We start from the raw sequence: 10,459 nt of genomic DNA, 5'->3' as shown, positions 1-10,459 counted from the left end.
TGCCGGAGGGGCGGGGCGACGTCTCATGCGCGGCGCCTGCCGGGAATGGGGCGGGCCCAGGGGCGGGGCCTGCAGGTGGGGGCGGGGCTCCGGCCGGAAGCGGCAGGGGCTGCCAGGAGGCCCGGGCGGTGCTGCAGGTTTCCAGGCAGGCGTCCCACAGAAAGGGGAGTTGGTCTGTTTGTCTTTTCCCCGGCCCAGAGGCCTCTGCCTAGTCCTTAAGGAAGTGCTCAACTGCCTTTTTGGAAGAGTGCGTGCTGAGGTTCCCTCCGTGCTGCAGATGGAATCAGGGACGGTCTCACAAGGATTGCCTTTTTTTTTTTTCTTAATTAACTAACTTGGGGACCCAGCGCTGGGCCTGGCACAAGTATGGGCAAGAATCGAGGGAAGGGGATGGACACGGATTGTTAACTCCTGATTCATGCCACACCAGTGTTACTTGATCATATAGTTTAAATGCCCCTTGCAAGGGAGTCATTAGGCTTTTTAAAATGCGAAGTTTTCTTGTTTTGTTTTTTTTTTTAATTCCAGTAGAAAAAAAGTCTCTAGCTCTTGAGGTCCGATGTGTAGGGAACCTTCAGTTTAGAGAGCCCAGACTTGTTACCTGCCTGCCATAAGACGTGCCAATAGTCAAGATGTCACTGACTAGTGCCCAGAGGAACTCAAGGGTGGGTTTGGAAGCATTTAACTGTTTTTATAAGACACAAGCTACCACCCTGAAGCTAACCAAGCCTCCCTACAAGGGCTACACCCATGACCTTGCCTTAATTTTAATACGAAGATCTCTTCAGGAGGAGATTAAGCCTCTACCATAATCTGCAGTGTATGCAGAAGCATGTTTTCCAACTGAGCCCGTGCAAGCGAATACCCGCCAATCCCTTTTGAATATTCATTCCCCAACCAAATAAAAGTTCCTGCTTCCCTTCCCTCAGGGATGCCATGACTTTGGAAATGAGTCCTCATGGCTTCCTATTTGCTGCAAATACACTTTACTTTGTGAGACAAGTTCCACTGGTGTGGAGTCTTATTTAACTCACCAGGAGGTGAGCCCACTAGGTTCGGTATCAAATAGGCAGGGAGGCAGGAGAGAAACGACTTGTTATTACAGCTTGCCAGCAAGAAGGATGATGGCCAACTAATGTCTGAAAGAACCATCTTATATAACAAAGACTACAGGCCAGTGATATAGAGGGCTGGTCTCCAGGTGGGGGAGGTATCTACACTCTGGGTGGGGGCATCCATGTGATATCCAGGTGGGGGCAGACATCTGGTCTTAGTTCCTGATAGTCTTTCGTTTTACTGGATATGCATCAGGGACTGGAGCAACGCGGTTATACCCTGATCTTTCAGTTGTCATTGATGATGGCTATCTGCATAGACTCTCTGCCTGGGGGTCATCACATTCCTAAGGAACTCAAAAGAACAAAGTTATCAACTTATAGCAGCTGGGAGGTGCCATAAAATCTACAGAGCATGTCTGGGTTAGTTAATCAGAGGTCATTCAAAGTTACAACAGGGTTTCTTTTCTACAATATGGCTCCCCTCATGTCAACCTTGTGTTGAACCAGTATCAAGCTCACAGAACATGACCACCTGAGAAGAGCGTGCAGTGGGTCTCGTGGGGTGTGGGGGTGGCTCATGTGTGGGATGAGCCGATGCAAACGGACTGAGGAAGGAGAGAGCTTCCAGATGGGGTACAGATGGAGGCCACCCCACTGATGCCACACAGACACGACTCAGGGTGGATGGATGACAAACCTGTCCTCATGACAGTGAGACAGGCATCTTCGTGGGCTAGGTGGGGCCCTAGGTTAAAACAAGTCTGCACAGACAAGAAGCCACATCCAAAGTTGGCCACACCTCCTATAACATGGAGCAAGTCAGCAGCCCGTCCGGGCCTGCCGCAAACCACACAGTTTGCAGAGGGACCACAAACTGAGCATGGAGCTCCAGAACCAATCAGCCAATTCGTCACGCGTCCTGAGGTCCAAGCCCCAACTGCTGTGAGCACTTCCCTTTGAGGTCCCATAAAGAATCCCCCATGACCCAACTCAAGTCTGCTCTCTCTGCTTTCCAAGACAGCCCAGGCTCCCCATAGCCTGTCCCTTTCCCTTACCCAAGTCTTGCTTAATTGCTTAATAAAACTGTCTTTGTCTTATTCTGTGGCTCCTGCTTGAATTCCTTCCTGCGGGTGCCCAAGGACCCACTTTCTCTGGCCCGGGGCCCTGGGCAGGGTACTGGGCCAGCGACAACAGGAACAGGAGAAGTAACACCTCGTGTACGACTCTGGATATCCCCAGATTGATATGCAATGAGGAAGGGGGAAGGGTGGACTGGGGAACAGGTGTCATTCCTTCAGGATTTGCCCTTGAATAAGATCGCCCTATTTAAGATTTCCATCTGAGACTCCCTTGGGTCTCTGGAGAAAATTTAGACTTCTAAAGCTGGAAGCAACCTAAGATATCCTCTGGCTACCCCAGCCTCCTTAGCTTTTCTTTCTTTAAGATGAGGAAACAGGTTCACAGAACTTAAATGATTTGCCCAAATTAGTGGAAGAACCAGGACTAAAATCCACATATCAAAGACTTGTTTATTCTTGAACCTAAGAATCGGTGGCTTACCTGGATTTTGTATGTTTATTTTGGCTGATTGGGTAAGTCAATAGCAGGTTTTCTAGAATTTTACTAAGTGTTTGAGTGTTTTAGACAGGTGGCAAATATATATTTTAGCAGTCCAATCATAATGGAAATGTTTTTATTTTTTCAGTTCCGTTAGCCTGGGGGTATAGGTGTTAGATAATTAGAGTAGTCAGGATTGTAGTCACTAGCTCCTCCATCTCTATTTAGTCTCCTTGGCTGACTTTTCCTCTAGGTGCTACTTAAAGATGCCTGTTTCCCCATAATTTTGTCTTTGGTCTATTTATTAATTTACATCCTCATACAAGGGAAATTCCAACGGTTCCAATGACTCCCATATTCATATTCTCAGCCCTGAGAACTTTCTCCCAAACTGCAGGTCTCTATTTCCAACTATCGGTTAGACATATTCACGTGGTGTCATTTGTCATGTAAAACTTAAGTCCAAACTGAAATGCTTTCTTACCATATCACCCCTTCCCTGAGTAAGGCAGTCTACCGCATTAGGAACCTTGGATTCATCCCCCACCTCTCCTTTCTCACTTCTCTCATGGAAGAAGCTATTAAACGCTATCAATTATGCCTCAGAAATGTCTCTCAAACCTGTACTCTTCAGTTTTCCTGGTTAATTCATCCCCCAAAACTCACTTCCTTGCCTAAGATCTTGCATTGGTTCTCCATTATTCACACGTTTCCTTAGCTTAGTAAGGAAAAGCTTTGTTGGTAAAGCTTTTCACAATCTCCAGCCTCAACAATAACCACTCCCCCTCAGGCTGCCCACTCTCCAACCATTTTTTGAACATACCTTCTGGCTCTTTCATATGTTCATAGTTTTGCACATGCCTTTCCTTTTCCCTTGAATGTTCTCTATTCCAGGGTTTCCCAAACTTTCTTGGGAATAAGATTCAGGTAGAGTGCTTGTTAATAAGTAGGGCCGCCTATACTCCTCTCTGGGTCTGATTTGGAGGGTCTGGGGTGGGGTCCTAGGAAGCTATATTTTTAACAAGTGCCTTCACATTCATTCTGATCATCAGATCAGTTTAGGAAACAAGTTTCTCTCTTACTTCACCTTCAGAATGTAATTCTGTTATCCTTTCATCTGGGAAGGCATAATTCAGTCCTCCGGGACATTAGCTTCTAGTACCACTTGCTACATCTTTTCTTACCAGCACTAACCTGGCAGTATTATAATTTACCTGACTGAACAAATCTGCAGTGGTTTCTATTAGCTACAAAATAAAGTGTGCACTCAAGTCAATTCAAAAAGTGTTTTGAGCATCTATTACATATCAGATACTATTCTAGGTTTGACACAGAATTGAATAAGATGCGATCCCAGATCTCAAGGAGCTCACATAGTCTGTGGAGGAATGTCTCTGCTTCTCATTGAAAGTCTTTCAAATCTTGGCCCAACTTGTCTGTCCCTCACTCATCTCTCAAAGGCCTCTTCACTCTCCCCATAGCCTCAGGCCCCTTACAGGTGCTGTTCCTTCTACTTAGACTGCTCTCCCCTCACCCATTTGATCTGGTTCGTTTCTGCATTTCCTTTAGCTATCACCTCAAGTATCTTTTCCTTAGGAAATTCTTTTTTGTTACTAGCATATTTGTTGTTACATTCACTCTTTGTATCTCCTTCAAAGCATTTGTCCCAGACTCACTTTTGTATTTGTTTGTATGATTATTTGGTCAATGTCTGTCTCCTCCTCTCAGCTGTAAGCTTCATGAGGACAGGGGCCTGGGTTGTGGTTATAGAGATGTTCACCGTGTGACTCTTTGTTAATCTGCCTCTATATGTTTATGCACTTCTCTATAGATTTATGTCTCTGGATATTGGTTTATCTTGCATGCTATGTTCTAAATAAAATCTTGAACATTGTAAATTCAAACTGTAACAATATAACAGCTAAAATTCTTTGATTATTATGTACCAGGCACATAAATGGATCATTTCATTTAAACTTCACAAAACACTTTAAGATAGATACTATCTCCATTTCATAAAATGATTTACAAAAATGACGCAACTTCTGTCTCTCTGTCCCCGGCATCTAAAACCTCTGTCCCCCTTTGTCACCCCATTGACCTCTTAACTAACAGTACTTACCAGCTATCCTCCTGCCCAACCTCAAGGACTAGTCCCTTAGTCTGGAATACTTTCTCCTTTTCTCAGACTTGCCCGGTTATTTTCTCCTCATCTTTCAACTCTCAAAAGAGGCTTCTAGGACCTGCCCCAGATTGGATCAGGTCCTTTGTTATACGTACTGGTTTCCTATTGTCGCTGTAACCATTACCACACATTTAGTGGCTTAAAACAACACAAATCTATTATCTTACAGTACTGGAGGTCAGAAGTCCTAAAACCAATGTGTTTGTGTTCCTTCTGAAGGCTCTAGTCTTTTCCACCTTCTAAAGGCTACCTGCATTCCTTGTCTTATGACCCCTTCCTCCATCTTCAAGGCCAGCAAAGTGACGTCCTCAAACATCTGCCTTTTCCTGTCCTTCTCCACCTCTCCACCTTCCACCAATCTCCTCCCCTGGTTCTGGGCCTTTTCCATTCCTCTTTTAAGGACCCTTGTGATTACATTGGCTGCCTGGATATTTCAGGACGCTCTCCCCATCTCAAGACCTGTAACTTAATCACAGCAAAGTCCCTTTTGCCATGTAAGGTTACACAGTCCCAGGTTTCAGGGATTAGAATGTAGACAACTTAGCTGGGGGGGGCATTATTTTACCTACCCCAGTATACATTCTCATATTTTCCAGAATTGTTCCTTTGTAACATTTATAAAATTTCCAAGTTTATATTTGTGTATATTAATTAGTATATGTTTCTTCTTTATCATTAGAGGAAACAGACTGTGTCTTATTCATTATATCACCAGCTCACTGTTCAGTGCTTCGCACATGGTAAGGCCTAAAAAAATATCTGTCCACTGAATCAATAAATGAACAAGTCAACATTGACATACAGCTGCCCCTACAGCTTTATAATCTTAATTGGCATTAATACAAATGGAATCTTTAGAACAAGGAACATGAACATGGTAGCTTGTTTCACTCTGCTTAACTGGTCACAAACATCTGGAATTACGTGCTTAGTTCTGAGTACCACACTTCAAGCGTGAAAGAGGCAAATTGGGACATATTTAAAGGAAGGCAACAGGATGGATAAGAATGAAAAACCCACAGCATTTATAATGTTTAGGGCTTAATCTGTAGAGTTGAGGAAGGGTGTGAAGCAAAGAAAAACCCATCATCAAGACTACCATCACCACTATTATCATAGCAGCCAGTGTGTGTGTGCATGTGTGTGTGTGCGTGTGCACTGCATATGTGTGTTTTGGAAAGCAGCATCTTTTTTAGCAACAGTTTGCTACAGAAGGAAACTTTGTAACATTTTCACAGGTAATTATTCTTTAGAGTGGTAATTTTTGTTGTCCTGATAAGCATACACAAAATTATTTTGAAATGATGGCTTAAATTGTGTTTTGGCACCAATTGGAGAATCATATATAATTAATTAACTATAGGATTGTTTTGATGGTGCAATAACAGATACTATTAACTTTACTCCTTGAAATTCCCACCAGTGAAAAAGAATCAAGTATTTTAAAATACGAATTAGTTTCTAGAGAGTACATTTTTAATATGAGAAAATGATTAGATCACATCCTTCTCAGGTGCTGGGTGCAACATTTGTCCAGAGTTTTATCCTTTGCCCCAGTTAAGATGACCAGAAATTTTGTGAGAATATTTGCATACTGGTCTCAGAGATTTAGAAGCATAGATGTCTCTTCTGTGTCAGAATGATGACACAGATTGCTGGATCTGTTTCCCAGTATTTTCATATTTTATACCATCATTTGAATATTTTATCACTTATGTGTATTTCTTCATTCATTCATTTGTTTATTCAACAAATATTGACAGAGTGCCTATGATGTGCCAGGGTCTGTTCTAGGACCTGGGAATACACTGGTGAACACGACAAACAAAAAATCCCTGCTCTCATGGGAAGCATTCTAGTGCGGAAGGGGCATGGAAAACAAACAGAATAACAAACCCAAACAGCATATGATAGATGGCGGTAAGTGCTAAGAAGAACAATAAAGCTGGGAAAGGGAATAGGAGTTCTGTGGGGGAAAGCGGATGAGGAGAGAGGGATGCAATTTTAAATAGGATGAGAAAGTGACACTTAAATAAAGACCTAAGAAGGTGAAGGAGTGAATAAAATGGATGTCTGGGGACAGGTTTCTAGACAGAAGAGCAGCCAGTGCAAATGCTGTGCGGTGAGTGTGCTGGGGCATCCTAGCTAGAGTGGGAAGGCCAGCGTGGCTGGAGCAGAGTGGACCGGGGGGAATGGAGGCAATGCGGACAGGAAAGTACCAGTGAAGTGAGGGTGCGGGTCGGTAGCACTTCATGTAGGGGCTTGAAGACATTTGTGAAGACCTTGGCTTTTTATTGGAGTGATGTGGGGAGTCAATGGTGGGTTTTGACCCATGAGAGATGACAGTGGCTTGGAGCAGGGTATTAGCAGTGTTGGTGGTGGCGAGTGTAATCAGAGCACATGGGGCTTGCTGATGGGTTGGATGTGGGGTGAGAAAGAGAGGTGTCAAGGTGTCAGGTTTTTGGCCTGAGTAAAAGGAATTTTATAATTATCATCAACTGAGAAGAGAGGGAGCTGGACTGGAGACAATTTGTGTGTTCCTCGCTTAGGTACAAAATTTCATGTGATTGTACTCAGGTATAACAAAATTCTGGAGGTAAAGGAAGGTGTAAGAATCAACTTTGGGTAAGTTATGCAGTAGGAATGATATTGAGGTAGATATTGAGGTACATCCCACTTTATATCCAGTAAGTGATTGGTGTAGAAAACATTTTACAGCCAAATCTGATAACCCTTAGATTCTTTAAGTTCTTTCTGATTAGGGAGGGACAGAGATATGAGAAAACATGGATAAAGAGCTAAGCAGGCAAAACTCAGTCACAGGCACCATATATCTTCATTACAAATTAGGGCAATAAAACTTATTTTTGCCAAATTATTATTTTTCATAATGGCTACTTTCATACTCATTATGGTGATTGAGTGTTATATACAATGAGTATTCGGCTCTAAGAAACAAAAAGAACTGCTGATGAAAAGAATGTGCACATGCTTGTTGAGCTGCTTAATAAATAACTATTCGATGATGATTCTGCAGTATGTTTAAAGGGTAATTCTTCTTCTGTTGCTTTAGAGAGTTCATTTGGCATTCTGAAAATGGATGTAATTTCAAGGGGTGGCCAAAATGTATCAATTAGGCTGACATCTAGGTCTTTTTAACAGATCTATAAATTTCCAATTTCCTTTGCCATCTTAACCACGGTAAATCATCCTGAACAAGATCATTCTTTTGAACAACAGCCTCCTTATTAGCTGAGATCAATCGAGATTAGAAAATGAAAAATACACTAGATGCTGAGAACTCTTTATGAAACCACATTTGTAGGATGAGTATTGAATGAAGATTAATGTGTTATTTTCAGCTTCTACATCATTGATTTAAAACTTTATTCTCTATATCCCATTGCTGGATTAAACACTGATATATATTTGGATGGTTTTCTTGCTTGCAAGTATTATCTTTCCCCTGTTGAGGTTATGTATTAATGGAAGGAAATGATTTTTAATTCAAATGTATCTTGCTTTGCACGCCGCATGTGCTTCCAAAAGTGCTACACATTAAATTGGGTAAAATTGATTTTCTTCCACTGAATTATAAATTAATGGCTAAATCCTCTGTTTTAATTTCTGGTTGATTTTCATTCTCTCTTCGGATAAAATACAAGATCCTTAGCACATCATGTGGACCATGTGCAATCTGGACTCTGCCTACCTTTAAAGGCAATCTCTCAGCTCTCTCCTCTTCTGTCTCCAATTCCAGCCACCCTGGTCTTCTTTCAAACTCGAATACTTCAGACTTAAGAGTTTTGCACATATTGTCTACAATTTCAATTCTCTAAAACTACCTGCTTTATTTTCTCCATATAACCGTATAGTACATTACTTAATTAACTAATTGTCTGTCTTCCCCTAACTAGAAAGAAGACTCCAAAAATGCATGGGTTTTAGTCTTTCTTTATTGCTGAATCTCCAGCATCTAGATTTGTGTTGGGTATAAAGCATGTACTCAGAAAACATGATGGATAAACGAATGAATGAATGAATGAATGATTACTTACCCTGGAATACCAATTTTCCTTCTCTAAACCTAGGTGACTTCTACTCATCATTCAAATTCCAGCTTGAATGTCATTTTCTCAGGTCACCTTTTTTTGACTCCTAAGACAAGATCAGATTTCTCTATTATTTGTTCTTATAGTTCTCTGTACTTCTAAGCTCTCCATAGAACTTATTAGAACTTTAACTTATAAAGTCCATTATTTGTGAGATAATTTGCTTAACTCCTGTATTCTTCTCTAAACTGTAAAATGTCTCTACCTTGTTCTGAATCATCTCCCCAACATCTAGCATAATGCCTGGAACATAGAGATGCTCAAAAAACATCTGTTGAATAAAAATATGGATGGATGGATGGTTAAGCAACTCCTCATTATAACTTTCAGTCCCTCTGTTCCACTTGTTCAACGTTCTCCCAACAAAAAACAGTGGTTAGTGAACCACAAAGGAATGTTTTACTACACTGGAGAAGTTCTTACTTAAATGTACCCCTCCATAAATTCAATAATGCTTGTAGGATCCCTTAAAGTTAATGCCTCATACCAGTCTCTTCACCCCCACATTACTTAATTAAATACTTAATGGATTTCTCCTCTGGACCAAGCCACACAGAGGGAAAGAAGGTCATGTAAATAGTGAAAGGACCATAACTTTTAAAACCGAAAGACTTCTTCCACTTGGACTGCCTGTGTGATCTTGGCCAAGTTGCCAGTTGAGCCTTGGGTTCTTCACCTGTCGAATAGAAATAGCAATACCTATTTTGTGCAGTTTATGTAGAGATTATTAATAGTGCATGTAGTGTGCTTGCCACATGGTAGGTGCTCAAAAGATGGCAGCTCTTACTATTACCACTAGCAGATAAGTTCCTAGAGGGCAGACTATACTTGCATTCCCAGTACCTTCTGTATAGAATACTCTCAATAAAGGTTGGTTAAACTGACCAGCAATAGGAACCATAGCAGAATATGTGCTACTTCTCAACTCTCAAGGGGCTTATAACCTAAGGTAGAAAATAAGTTTCAAAACAGATGCATGAAATATTTAGATAATAATGAAATACCATACTTATGATAGTTTACAATCATACAAGATTAGAGCAAAATATGTGTAAAGTGCTTTGGATATCCAGGCAGGAAATGATAAGAGGTGGCCAGCTGTAGTTATTGGGAAATGATAAGTTCACATGTTTGTGTGTGTAAGATATATACTAGTAAGCCTTCTATGAAAATGTTCAATTTCTCTGTCATAATTTGATGCTGACTATACCAATGTTGGATAAAATGGATCAACCTGGCTTCTGTGTTAGCGTAACAGCAGACAAAATTGGGTTATTGATCTCGAGTATCAAAGTGTATTTGTCATAGTAATGGTGCTTTCTTTCTCCTTTAACAATAAGTGGTTAGCTAAAGATCACAAATAGGTTCTGGTGATGTTGGGTAATGTTGCTCAAATAGGGCTGTACTACATGGGGCATATACTAGCCCTTGAAATCTAGAATATAAACCCAATTCCACATTCTACTTCTTTGTAGCGTGCTCAGCATAAGTTTTCAGTTGTATTGCATCATCCATAATCATTATATTCTGCTGTCCCTTCATTTACC

The sequence above is a fragment of the Ceratotherium simum genome, chromosome 31 (assembly GCF_057802395.1).
Source record: "Ceratotherium simum simum isolate JZ-2026a chromosome 31, ASM5780239v1, whole genome shotgun sequence".
Lineage (NCBI taxonomy): Eukaryota > Metazoa > Chordata > Mammalia > Perissodactyla > Rhinocerotidae > Ceratotherium > Ceratotherium simum.
Note: the sequence above shows the minus strand (reverse complement) of the source record.